The sequence below is a fragment of the Haematobia irritans genome, chromosome 3 (genome assembly GCF_050003625.1).
Source record: "Haematobia irritans isolate KBUSLIRL chromosome 3, ASM5000362v1, whole genome shotgun sequence".
In the NCBI taxonomy this organism is placed as follows: Eukaryota; Metazoa; Arthropoda; class Insecta; order Diptera; family Muscidae; genus Haematobia; species Haematobia irritans.
In genome coordinates, this window is record NC_134399.1 from 94,149,535 (window position 1) to 94,164,508 (window position 14,974).

General features: G+C 33.9%; 1 protein-coding gene across 1 annotated transcript in view; it reads left to right on the forward strand.

The window, feature by feature from the left end:
- The first annotated feature begins 459 nt into the window (after positions 1–459).
- Positions 460–14,974, forward strand: part of LOC142230111 (A disintegrin and metalloproteinase with thrombospondin motifs 12-like) — a 124,599-nt gene continuing 110,084 nt past the window's right edge. The window contains exons 1-2 of the mRNA XM_075300746.1: positions 460–781; positions 13,033–13,060. The gene's annotated coding sequence lies outside the window, so the exon portion shown is untranslated. The remainder of the gene's footprint in view (positions 782–13,032; positions 13,061–14,974) is intronic.

Genomic DNA, 14,974 nt, shown 5'->3' on the forward strand with positions numbered 1-14,974 from the left:
ATTTCCTCCTTTTTGGGGATCTTGTGCGGTGGATGGACCGACCACGTGAAAATCTAAAATTGTTTTTTTAAATGAATTTCAAGAGAATCATAAAATATTTATAGGAATTCGAGAAAAATTCCGGAGGAAAAATGTGAAAAAAGATAAATCATAAAGTGCTGATATTATTTTTGTTATTTCTAAGGAAACTTTTGTTTTTGTCTGGCGATTTTTTTGACACTGTTATAGAGATTCCATCGTATAGTTTATTTTTTTATTGAAGAATGAATAATATATTTTTCTAAATTTTTATTCTAAGAAAATAAATTAGTGAAAACGTCTATAAATTAAGCACAAATAATATATAAATATGAAAAAAGATAAATCATAAAGTGCTGATATTATTTTTGTTTTTTCTAAGGAAACTTTTGTTTTTGTCTGGCGATTTTTTTGACACTGTTATAGAGATTCCATCGTATAGTTTATTTTTTTATTGAAGAATGAATAATATATTTTTCTAAATTTTTATTCTAAGAAAATAAATTAGTGAAAACGTCTATAAATTAAGCACAAATAATATATAAATTCGCTTTTGTCGCCATAATTCGCAATCGCAGTCATGTATTCGTGATCGCGCGATCATTATCAACGCCGGCCGTTATTGTGATACCATAGCGCCAAAATACAAAACAAACAAAAATTGAATCACTAAAAACAATATCCCCAGAGAGGGTAAAAGAGAGGAGAGTACAAACTTTTGATGGCGTTATTGTCTATTATTTGATAGTAACTTTAATTGACGGTGGGTAACATAATTATGTCCACAAGTATATACATGTGTGTGTCTGTATGTAACTATGTGCTTATCTCTAAATATTGACTGGGCGATGCAATCTGTATCTGTCCGTCTGTCTATTTGTCTAACTTACGGTGTTGTTTGGTCTTGCTGAAAAATAAAACGAATCGATTTTTTTTTTTTGTATCGAATCTGTCACACAAGATGTGTGGTGTGCCGCCTACCGCCATCTCAATATAATATTTTCGAGTCATTCGAATCGGATGCAGCATGATCATAATCCGAATATAGAATACTCAGATTTCTTGATAAATGTGTCGAAACAAAAACTCGAAAAAAAAAATATAATAGAAAATATATTTGTACTATGGGCAGATTGTTATAGTAATTGTTTTATACGACAGAAGATATTTTTGATGTAGCTGTATTTCATGTTTATATCTTTCAACGATAAATAAATCGTTATTATTATTTTTTTTAGAATTAATTGTAGGTGACCGTAGCTATTGTGGTGCAATGGTTAGCATGGCTGCCTGGAATTTAAAGATTCATGGGTTCAATCCCATTTTTATACCCACCACCATAGAATGGCGATGGGGGTATAATAAGTTTGCCATTCCGTTTGTAACACATGGAAATATCGATTTCCGACTATATAAAGTATATATATTCTTGATCAAAGATAAATTCTAAGACGATATAACCCAGCAAAAAATACTTCAGCAGTAAGAGTTTAGTTGCTCTTTCAGGTATACAATAAAGTAGGCTGTGCATCCACACTGCATGTATCGGTGGCAATAACGTAAACGAGTAATCAAACTAGTTTATGATCATTCGTTTACGTTATTGCAACCAATACATGCAGTATAGATGCATGAAAGGTAGTGCTGTTTTCCTTCATACCAAAAACAAATTTGCTCACTTCTTAGCAATATTGTTATTGAAATGAACAATTATATCAGCGCTATTAGGAAGCTGCTATAAATCGGGACATCGCCCACAAAAATCAGTGATGATTCAGTTGTTTTGTAAGCAGTTGGTACTGCCTCTCTCCCTTACAATCCTGCTGAAATAGTGCTCCATTTTTTGCTGGGAACCATGTCCGTCTGTCGGTCTGGCTGTCTGTCTGTTGTAATCACGCTACAGTCTTCAATAATGAAGCAATCGTGCTGAAATTTTACACAAACTCGTCTTTTGTCTGCAGGCAGGTCAAGTTCGAAGATAGGACCGATATAGGTCCAGGTTTTGATATAGTCCCCATATAAACCGACCTCCCGATTTGGGGTATTGGGCTTATAGAAATCGTAGTTTTGATCCAATTTGCCTAAAATTTGAAATCTAGAGATATTTTATGACCATAAAGGTTAGGTTAGGTTAGGTTAAAGTGGCAGCCCGATTAAGATTCAGGCTCACTTAGACTATTCAGTCCATTGTGATACCACATTAACTAAAAGTACCTATTACATATGGGCACTTCTAGTTTTAACCGCTGAACCTTCTTGATTATTTTTCTTTGTTGAACCAACCAGATTGTTCCAAAAACAGTAGCAGACTGCCTAAGTTAACGTTTTCCAGATCCGCCAGTAATCTGAAGTTATATGCTCCTAAAAGTTGCTTGCGCTTTACACAAAATGCAGGACACTCACACAAGAGGTGTTTAATTGATTCTTTTTCCTCCGCATCATGACAGCTCATACAATAGTCATTATACTTCGCGCCAATAGTTTTTGCAAAATCGCCTATCAGGCAGCGACCCGTTATAGCAGATATCAGGAGTGATATCTGACGTCTCGAGAACATTAGCATATCTAGTGTGCGGTTTAAGTTGAAATGGGGCCATATTTGCTTGGTGTCGTTACAACCCTTGCAATTCTCCCATCGAACATTTGCCATCATAACAGCCTTCTCACGTAGCATGAGCTTACAGGTAGCTAGGGGCATACCAACAAATTCTAGTTCCCCTGGAATATGTAAGGTAGTCCCTAGCCTTGCCAACTCATCCGCTTCGCAGTTCCCCGGTATGTTCCTATGGCCAGGCACCCATATTAGGTGAATATTGTACTGCTCAGCCATCTCATTGAGAGATTTGCGGCAGTCGATGACCGTTTTCGAGTTGAGGAACACAGAGTCCAAGGATTTTATTGCAGGTTGACTGTCTGAGTATATATTAATGCCCACATTTTTTGGAACATTACTTCTCAGCCAATTCGCCACCTCTCTTATTGCTAATATTTCAGCCTGAAAAATACTACAGTGATTAGGTAATCTTTTCGCTATTCGAAGTTCCAGATCATTAGAATATACTCCGAACCCCACTCGTCCATCTAATTTGGAGCCATCAGTGTAGAAATCTATATATTCTTTATTCCCCGGGGTCTGTGTGCACCACGCCTCACTGTTGGGGATTAGAGTCTCAAACTTCTTGTCGAAAAGTGGACTCGCCAAAGTGTAATCCACTACGTTAGGCACATCTGGCATTATTTTGAGGACAGAACTGTGACCGTAACCTTTTTCCGACCACAGCGATAGTTCGCGCAACCGCACAGCCGTTGTTGCAGCTGACTGTTTGGCCAAAATGTCTAAAGGCAATAGATGCAGCACGACATTAAGGGAATTTGTTCCTGTCTTGCTGAATGCGCCTGAAATACACAAACACGCCATACGCTGAACTTTATCTAAACAAGTCGGTTTCTGAAGTGCCGGCCACCAGACTACAAGACCATATAGCATTATAGATCTAACCACTGCCGTGTATAGCCAATGCACAATTTTTGGTTTCAGTCCCCACTTTTTTCCTATTGCCTTTTTGCACGAGTACAAAGCTACAGTTGCCTTTCTCGCCCTTTCTTCAATATTAAGCTTAAAGTTGAGCTTCCTGTCCAAAATAACGCCAAGGTATTTTGCACATTCACCAAAGGGAATTTCAATACCCCCTAAGGAAATAGGCCTAACCGTGGGAGTTTTGCGATCGTTGCAGTACATGACTAATTCTGTCTTTGCAGGATTTACCCCAAGACCATTGTCTTTCGCCCATTTCTCAGTCATCCGGAGGGCCCTCTGAATAATATCTCTGATTGTGGATGGGAATTTTCCCCTGACTGCCAGAGCCACATCATCTGCGTATGCCACCACTTTTATCCTTTCTTTTTCTAGAGTAACCAGAAGGCTATTTATAGCAACATTCCAAAGAAGAGGTGATAGAAGTCCTCCTTGGGGAGTGCCTCTGTTCACATACCTTTGTATGTTTGCTTGTCCTAGTGTGGCTGAAATACGTCTCTTCATTAGCAGTTCGTCTAACAGCCTGAGTATACATGGATCAACATTCAGAGTTGTCAGTCCATTTAATATCGAGCTCGGATGGACATTATTGAACGCCCCTTCGATGTCTAGAAATGCCACGATTGTGTATTCTTTGACAGATAGTGAGCTTTCAATAAAGCTGACTAGTTCATGTAGTGCGGTCTCAGTAGACCTGCCCTTCGAGTATGCGTGCTGTCCTTTCGAGAACAACCTTGAATCGATGCTAGTTCTAAGATAAATATCTATCATCCTCTCCAGAGTCTTAAGTAGGAATGAGGATAAGCTGATTGGTCGGAAATCCATATATGACCATAAAGACGTATGCCAAAAATAGTGAGTATCGATCCATGTTTTGGTATAGCCCCCATATAGACCGATCTCCCGATTTTACTTTTTGAGCTTATAGAAACCATAGTTTTAAATCCAATTTGCCTAAAATTGAAATTCTAGAGGAATTTTCGGTCCATAAAGAGGTGTGCCAAAAATTGTGAATATCGGGACATGTTTCGGTATAACCCCCATATAGACCGATCTCTCAATTTTACTTCTTGGTCTTCTAGAATCCGAAGTTTTTATTCAATTTACCTGAAATTGGAAATCGATAGGTACTTTAGAACCATAAAGAGGTGTGCCAAAAATGGTGAGCATCGGTCCCTGTTTTGGTATGGTTCCCATATAAACCGACCTCCCGCGTTGGGGTCTGGGTCTTATAGAAACCGTAGTTTTTATATAATTTGCCTGAAATTGAAAATCTTGAGGTACTTGAGGACCATCAAAAGGTGTGCCGAAAATGGTCCGTATCGTTCCATGTTTTGGTATAGCCCCCATATACACCGATATCCCGATTTTACATCTTGGGTTTGTAGAATCCGTAGTTTATATACAATTTGCCTGAAATTGGAAATTTATAGGTATTTTAGGACCATAAAGATGTGTGCCACAAATGGTGAGTATCGGTCCATGTTTTGGTATAGCCCCCATATAGACCGATATCCCGATTTTACTTCTTGGGCTTCTAGAATCCGAAGTTTTCATCCAATTTGCCTGAAATTGGAAATCTAGTGGTATTTTCGGGCCATAAAGAGGTGTGCCGAGAACGGTGAGTATCGGTCCATATTTTAGTATAGCCACCATAAGAACTATCTCCAGATTCAACTCCTTGGGTTTCTAGAAACCGTAGTTTTTATCCGATTTGCCTGAAATTGTAAATATTCTGATTCGGATTAAGTTTTTATCAGTCCATTTGGTAATGCCTCCATATAGACCGATTTTACTTCCTGAGGGTATAGAAGGCGCACTGATCAAAATTGCTTGAAGCTCAGTGTAAAATTTCCAAATTTTACTTCTCGGGTGAAAATCTACAGATTTAAGATTTCAAATCAAGACGTTATTTTATAATTTTCTTGCACACTTATAAGAGATGTTAATGGTTCCTCTAAAACTCAAACAAAAATGGTTCTTATAAATCCAGATAGTCTTCATAGGTAAAATCTTTAAATTTATCTTCGGGAAGTGTACTGGTTGAACTGCTCTGCTTGATCTGTCCTCAAACCCCCCTTAAATTTCAACGGAAACACTAATATTTGATTCATGGTGGTGCACGGATGAAAAAGACTGTTTTTCATATATTTGGCTATAAACATTATATGTTTGGAACATAAATTTTTAAACACAATATTTTTGAGTGCAAGCATATAATGTTCATAAACTAGCATAACATGTTTGGGACATATATGTTAATATGTTAGAACATATTATGTTTGGGACATAAAATGTTTGTAAATATAATATGCTTGGATGCAAACATATATTAATTTAGAAATAGTCTATAAACATATATGTGTTTAGTAGCTTGGAGCGCTATTTAACAGGGAGCGATATTGAATTAAGTTGGTGGTTGTTGCTTGTTATTACAAAATTAACATTTTATTTTTCCTTGGACAATTGATCAGCTAATTCTTTGATCCTTACAAACTGTGTGGTCCGCTGTTCGAATCCCCGTCCGGCAAAAGGTAAAATAAAATAAAAATCATAAAATTGAATAATTTCTTCTACAATGTTTGTATTACAGAAAAAGGTGCTAAGAACTAAAAAATCTCGTGGAAGTGAGAAAGATGTGGGGGAATATACAATTAGGCAGAAACAAAATTTTGAGCATTCAGGTCGAAAACCTATGTTGTTAGCACCTATATTACCTGCTTATTTTCATAATTCATTATGATTGTAAATATATAAATAAATAAATAAAATTTTGAGCACAATATTGTTTGGGAGAATTTTTTTTAAGCATATAATATTTTTGGGTGCAAAATGCTTCCAAACATATTATATGTTCACATAATAACATATTGTTTTTTAGAAGACAACATTATTGAATTTGGATGCAAAAATACAAAATGTTTGGAACTTAGACTACCCAAACATATATTGTTTAGACCAATATGCTTTCAAACATATTATATATTGGAAGAGATCAAACATATAAATGTTTGGGCAATACCCAAAAATGTATATGCTTGTAGCAAAATATGTTTGGCAGTATATGTTACAGAAGCGATTTTTTGTGAGGGTGTGGGTATTTAAGATTCGGCGCGGCCGAACTTACTGCTTTATATACTTATTTCGGTTGTAATTTATCTTTAAGTGATTCCAAGCCAAAGGCTTGTTTTCTTAAAATGAAAAAAAAGTGGAAATTTCCCAATTTTATAACTTGGGTATATAAAATTGAAATTGAAAAAGCATAGCCAAAACAAAACTATGAAAATGTTCTTTTAGGATCCGGAAGTAGTGTAAATTTGACACAGAATGAATTTTACATGTGTTTATCATAGGATCACTGAAAAACAGTGAACCAGTGAAAAATAAGTAAATATATTTCGACAATTTCAATAAAATTTATTAGACATAATTAATTTTTTTCACTTGTTAAAGAAAATTTTATAATTTGAAGGAAACAATTGGAGTTCATTCAATTTAAAGAAATAATGAACTATTTTGTGAGAAATATGAATTTAGTAAATGTTTATACTTAATTTGTGTTTTTTAGTTAATTTAACTAAGGTACGCAAAATTTTATTAGAGTAAAGGAAACATTTTCCAAACATAATAACTTCATTAACTACAATAAAGTTAAATTGGTTTTAGTGAAATAGAGAGTTCACTTTTTTTGAGTGGTGGAAGTCATCTTTTTAAGCGTCCGCTGCATTGATTTCGCATTAGCTCAAATTGCGAATTTATTTCGGATTTCATTAAAAGAAAAATAAGAAAACATTTGAAAGAAATATATTTTTCTTTATTTGTTCGTTTTTTATCCCTGCAAAAGCCGTTTTGAATAATACTATCAAATATTTTATCTCAAATTCCACGTCTATCGAGAAATGGTTCGGCACATTTTCCACATATTTTTTGGAAATTCCTACTCTGGAAAAAACAGTGAACCCACCAGGAAGAAAAATTTTGGTTAATTTTAGAAAATTTAGATTATTTTTAGAAAATTTTAACTAAACAGTATTACAAACAGTATAAGTAAATATTTTTCGACAAATTCAAGAAAATTTATTACACATAATTTTTGGTGGCGCTTTTTTTTGCTGAGAAGTGAAAAAAAAAATCCCAGCAAAAAAGCGTCATCAAAAAAGTAGTGAAAATGTTATTTTTGGATCCGGAAGTAGTTCAAAATTGGCGCAGAAGTGATGAATTTAACATAGGCTTGTCATAGTACGGATGTCCAACATTTCAACAACTGTTGCACTGAATTTGCATCACTTCTTAAGGTGTGATTTGAATTCGGTGTTTCGGATGTGAATGAAAAAATCTTGTAATATTTTGCCAAATAAATAATTTTTGTATTTTTTATGATTTTAATGCATTCCAATGCTTGTCTGAAACGTGTGTTTCAAAAATTCGCAATTTATCATTATACCCTTCACCACTACTGCACTGAAAAAAATATTGACATATTGTGGAAGATTATGCAACTTAAATTTTAGGACTCGAAATTTACGCAATGATAAGGACAAAATTCTTTAAAATAATGACATTTTAATTAAAAGAAAGTTTATAATCCTTGTTTCAAAATTTTTTTTCATTAAATTTAGGACACAAATCTTGAAATTTTGCGTCCCTCTGTTGAAGTTGTAGACCTTTGAATTAAGGCAAATGTTCCTTAAAATAAAAAAAAACATTTTTAATTTTAGGACTCGAAATTTACGCAATGATAAGGACAAAATTCTTTAAAATAATGACATTTTAATTAAAAGAAAGTTTATAATCCTTGTTTCAAAATTTTTTTTCATTAAATTTAGGACACAAATCTTGAAATTTTGCGTCCCTCTGTTGAAGTTGTAGACCTTTGAATTAAGGCAAATGTTCCTTAAAATAAAGAAAAACATTTTTAATTTTAGGAAATCGTCGTTAACTCAACTGACATATTGAATTTTTAAATTTAAGATAAAAAACGCTTCAAATATAGGCTAAGACTTATGTTAAGGATTTGCATCTTTGGTTTAAAGTTTTTTCAGAATTAAGAAAACAGTTTTTACTTTGAAGTACATGAATAATTTTATTAATATATCGCAAACAGAGAATAAAAATTCGATGAATGAGATCTGTATCCAATTATAATTTTATCGATCCTAGATTTAAAGCTAGGGAGGTCTGTAAAAAATGTCTTTATTTTAAAGAAGACGCATCTTTGGCTCGGAATCAATACCAAAATCCTTAAAGGAAGGTAAAAATCTTTGGATCCAAGTAACCTTTTTTTTGAGTGTGTGGTACAGGGTATAATAAGTTTGTGCATTTGTATGTAACGCCAAGAAGGAGTAATAATAGACCAACCTTTTAGTATACGGATCGGCTTAGAATTAAATTCTGAGTCGATTTAGCGATGTCCGTCTGTCTGTCTGTCCGTCTGTCTGTTGATGTATTTTTGTGTGCAAAGTACAGCTCGCAGTTTTAGTCCGATTGTCCTAAAATTTGGTATAGGGTCCTGTTTCGGCTCAAAGACGATCCCTATTGATTTTCGAAAAAATCGGTTCAGATTTATATATAGCTGCCATATATATTTTTCACCGATCTGGTCATAATTGGCGTGTATATCAACCGATCTTCCTCAAATTCCGTACATCCGAATATTTTATGAGTCTCGAAAAACTTGCAAAATATCAGCCAAATCGGTTCAGATTTAGATATAGCTCCCATATATAGCTTTCGCTCGATTTACACCCATTTGCCCACAGAGGCCAATTTTTTGCTCCGATTTAGTTGAAATTTTGCATAGGGAGTAGAATTATCATTGTAACTATGCGTGCCAAATTTGGTTGAAATCGGTTCAGATTTAGATATAGCTCCCATATATAGCTTTCGCCCGATTTACACGCATATGACCACAGAGGCCAATTTTTAACTCCCATTTAGTTGAATTTTGCACAGGGAGTAGAATTAGCATTGTAGCTATGCGTGCCAAATTTGGTTGACATCGGTTCAGATTTAGATATAGCTCCCAAACATATATATGTTTTTCTGATTTCTACAAAAATGGTCAAAATACCAACATTTTCCTTGTTAAATCGCCACTGCTTAGTCGAAAAGTTGTAAAAATGACTCTAATTTTCCTAAACTTCTAATACATACATAACGAGCGATAAATCATAAATAAACTTTTGCAAAGTATCCTTAAAATTGCTTCAGATTTAAATGTTTCCCATATTTTTGTGTTCCACCCTAGTGCATTAGCCAACTTAAATTTTGAGTCTATAGATTTTGTAATAGTCTATCAAATTCTGTCCAAATCGAGTGATATTTAAATGTATGTATTTGGGACAAACCTTTATATATAGCACCCAACACATTTGACGGATGTTATATGGTATCGAAAATTTAGATCTACAAAGTGGTGCAGGGTATAATATAGTCGGCCCCGCCCAACTTTAGACTATCCTTACTTGTTTTTTACTAACATTGTGTTCCACCCTAGTGCATTAGCCGACTTAAATTTTGAGTCTATGGATTTTGTAGAAGTCTATCAAATTTTGTCCAGATGTATGTATTTGGGACAAACCTTTATATATAGCCCCCAACACATTTGACGGATGTGATATGATATCGAAAATTTAGATCTACAAAGTGGTGCAGGGTATAATATAGTCATCCCCGCCCGACTTTAGGCTTTCCTTACTTGTTTTTTTTTTTTTTCAATAAAATTTTAATAATTTTTACCATTTTATTATTTTCTTTCTGTTCCTTAAACTAATGGAATAATTGTTGAATGTGAATATTTAATATAAATTTTCAATAAAAAATCATTTAGGTTAGGTTAGAAATAGTGGCAGCCCGATATTTCAGGCTCACTTAAAGTATTCAGAAGTAGGGGAAATTCCCGGGAGCCACCGTGGTGCAATGGCTAGACTGCCCGCCTTGCATACACAATGCCGTGGGTACGATTTCTGCTTCGACCAAACACCAAAAAGTTTTTCAGCGGTGGATTAGTAATGCTGGATTAGTAATGCTGGTGACATTTCTGAGGGTTTCAAAGCTTTTCTAAGTGGTTTCACTGCAATATGGAACGCCGTTCGGACTCGGCTATAAAAAGGAGGTCCCTTGTCATTGAGCTTAACATAAGAGAGAAGTTCACCAATGGGGTATCACAATGGACTGAATAGTGTAAGTGAGCCTGATACATCGGGCTGCCACCGAACCTAACCTAACCTAGGGGAAATTCGCTAATGTAGTTTTTTATACCCTCCACCATAGGATGGGGGATATTAACTTTGTCATTCCGTTTTTAACATATCGAAATATTGCTCTAAGACCCCATAAAGTATATATATATTCCGGGTCGTGGTGAAATTCTGAGTCGATCTAAGCATGTCCGTCCGTCCGCCCGTCTGTTGAAATCACGCTAACTTCCGAACGAAACAAGCTACCGACTTTAAACTTGGCACAATTAGTTGTTATTGATGTAGGTCGGATGGTGTTGCAAATGGGCTATATCGGACCACTTTTACGTATAGCCCCCATATAAACCGACGCTCAGATTTGGCTTGCGGAGCCTCTCAAAGAAGCAAGTTTCATTCGATCCGGCTGAAATTCGGTACATGGTGTTAGTATATGGTCTCTAACAACCATGCAAAAATTGGTATACCTCGTTCTATATTTATATATAGCCCCCATATAAACCGATGCCCAGATTTGGCTTGCGGAGCCTCTAAGAGAAGCAAATTTCATCCGATTCGATTGAAATTTGGTACGTTGCGTTAGTATATGATCTCTAACAACCATGCAGGAATTGGTCCATATCGGTCCATAATTATATGTAGCCCCCATATAAACCGATCCCCAGATTTGACCTTCGGAGCCCCTGGAGGAGCAAAGTTCACCCGATCCAGTTGAAATTTGGTACGTGTTGAAATTTGGTACATTGCACTAGTATATTTGATTTCTATAGGAAATTTTGTCAATTTTTTTTCTATAGAAAATTTTATTTCTATAGAAAATTTTGTCAAAATCTTATTTGTATAGAAAATTTTGTCAAAATTTTATTTCTATAGAAAACTTCGTCAAACTGAATTATATACGTATTTAATCGTCCTTTTATGTTTAATATATATATCCGGTATGCACTAACTTACAATTTAGAAGTTTTAAGATACCTTGCCATCTGCAAGTGGTACCGCAACCCAAGTTATTCGACTGTGGATGACAGTCTTTAGTACAAGTTTCTATGCAATCCATGGTGGAGGGTACGGCCTGGCTGAACTTACGGCCGTATATACTTGTTTTTTTTTTTTTTTTTTTTTTATATATTTAGCGTCTTGTAGGGACACAATGTAGGGACTTTTTCACTAAACACAATTTTTAATATTTTTTTCATTTTGGTGGCTCTAGAGGAGGAAATTAGAAGGCTTGATCTTTAACAATGTGTGGTTTTCACGGATTTGAAGAAAATTTTACCACAAATCTACCAAACAAATATTTCTATAGAAATTTTTTCCAAAATTGTACTCCTTTCGACAATGTTGTCAAAACTTTATTCCTATAGAACATTTGGCCAAAAATATATTTCTATAGAATATTTTGTCAGAAATTCTATAGAAAATTTTGTCAGAATTTCTATAGAAAATTTTGTCAGAATTTCTATAGAAAATTTTGTCAAAATTTTGTTTCTAAAGAAAATTTTGTCATAATTTTATTACTATAGAAAATTTGGTCATAATCTTAATCCTGTTGAAAATTTTGTCGTAATTTTAATTCTACAGACAATTTTGTCATAATTTTATTTCTATAGAAAATTTGGTCAACATTTCATTTCTATAGAACATTTTGTCATAATTTTGGTCGAAAATTTTTTTCAACGTTTTATTTCTATAGAAAATTTTCTCAAAACTTTATTTCTATAGAAAATTTTCTCAAAATTTTATTTCTATAGAAAATTTTCCCAAATTGTATTTCAAAAAGAATTTATTCTTAAAATTTTTTTATAGAAACTGTTAACAAAATTTTATTTTTATATAAACTTTATCCAACATTTTATTCTATAGAGATTTGATTTACCAAAACATCAAGAATTCTACCAATTTACCAAACAGAAAAAAAAATCGTAGAATTCTATCAAATGTGGCAATCGTGGTGGTAATACAAATTTATTTTTACGTAATAGTGTTTTAAGATAAAAAAGCACTTAAAACCATTTTTGTTTTATAAATTTTGTTTAAATTCAACGAAAAATATTGTACGGGAAATTGTAGGGAACATTTTTTGGAAATGTAGGGGAAAGTAGGAAACTTGTTTTTGTCCTTTTAGGGTAAACCGAAAATTTTCCCTGGCAACACTGCTGCCATTATACCTAACCTAACCTCATAAAACAGATCTATATTCAAATATAAGTATATACATATACTTCATAGATTTATATATTAAAAGAAATTTTCGCAAATGAAATAATTATTTTCTAATTTCAGGGATTGATCCCGATTTTCAAATTAATTGGTAAGTTTCTCTCTAAAAATTAGAAACAATGTTCATTGATGTCAAATATAGAATAGTAGAGATGTTTGTTTTATTGTTCGGAGTACATAATATGACTTTGTTGATGTCTAATAACATTTTTTTGAAAACTTAAAAAAATCAAAGAGCGCAGGATCTTATACCAAAGCAAAAGACGTGGATTCGAAAGATCAGAAAAAATATCACCAATGTATTCCAATTAAAAAATTGATTGAAAACAGGGATCCGGAGCGGTCCATTTTTTTCGCTCCGCTCCCGCTCCGGAGAAAAAAAAACCGCTCCGCTCCACGCTCCGCTCCGAGAAAAAAAAAATCGCTCCGCTCCGCTCCTCTTCGAGAAAATTATAGTACAAACATTGTACTATTTGTTCAATTGAGTTTTATTTTATTTAGAAAAATCGGGCGGTACATATATGGGAGCTATAGCTAAATCTGAACCGATTTCGATGACTTTTTGTACATATAGTTAGTGCTATAGAAGATTACATTTAGCCAACTTTGAGTAAGATCGGTTGATAAATAAGGGTTTTATGACCAAATTTGGCAAAATCGGGCGATACATATATATGGGACCTATATCTAAATCTGAACCGATTTCGATGAAATTTTCATACTTAAAGGGTGATACAGAAGATTATTTTGTGCTAAATTTTAACGACGATCGGTTAGTAAAAAAGTGCAACGTGACCCCATTTCTCGAAATCGAGCAATACATATATATGGGAGCTATATCTAAATTTGATTCGATTTCTTCCAAATTCAATAGCGTTCGTCCTTGTGCCCAAAAAAACTCCCTGTACCAAACTTCATCAAAATCGGTTAATAATTGCGACCGGAATCCTGTGAACAACAAATACATGGACAGACGGACGGACACTAAGCGCTAGATCGACTCAAGAGGTGATTCTGAGTCGATCGGTATATATTTTATGGGGTCTAAAATCAATATTTCTGGTAGGCACATTTTTTGGCAGATCAAACTTATTAGGGTGTAATGACTTTAAAACAATGTGTTGAAACATTTAATTTTGAAGATTTTTTCAGAAATATTAAATCCATTTTGACTTCATTAAAACGAAATTTTCATTCATGTTAGGATACACATTTTTATGTCGAATCACTTAGCTATAAGGACAAACAGACTTCATTGAAAAGTTTAGAGACTTTTAGACAAGGAAAAAACTTTATTTCAGAGAAATATGTCTTCTATTCTAAGCAAAATTAGTATTCGTATTTATTAAAGAAATATTTGGCCTCCCGACAATATTCTTTGCGGTGCACCATCTACTATTTAATATGTGATAGAAACCAAATTTATGAAAATGGACCAAAATGGACCAAATTCTGTTTGGTTCGACCATTGGACCAAATTTAAAAATTAGAAATCTTTTGGACCAATTTTGGCCCGATCGGACCAAAACGGCAACGCTGATTGGTATTGAAAGTCTATACACAGAGTAGAAGTAACTACTCTCCGAAAGTTTTTTTTGTTTTGCAACACACGTAGAGAAGGGGTTTTGTTATATTTGTAATGTGTGTGTGTATGTTTATGTTTGCAACAACCTCCATCGAAATCAGTCCGTGGTATACCTACGAATATTCTTACTCAGATCCAGTGTTACCTAATTTCGCTTTTTTCCCCTTTATTGTAAAAATACATTTTCGAACAGCGTTTTTAAGAAATGTTCGTTCTCAAAAAAAGTAGATAACATGCAATAATACAAATCAAGTCATTATTTTTCAACCAAAATTGAAACTATCCACAATTTTAATTAAATTTTCGAGAACTAATATCAGAAATAAGGGAATGCTAGGATATAGTACAATAGTAAAGCAAATATGAATGTCCTTACACTAAAAAAAAAGAATTTTTTCTAATTATTAAAGTCACGTTGAC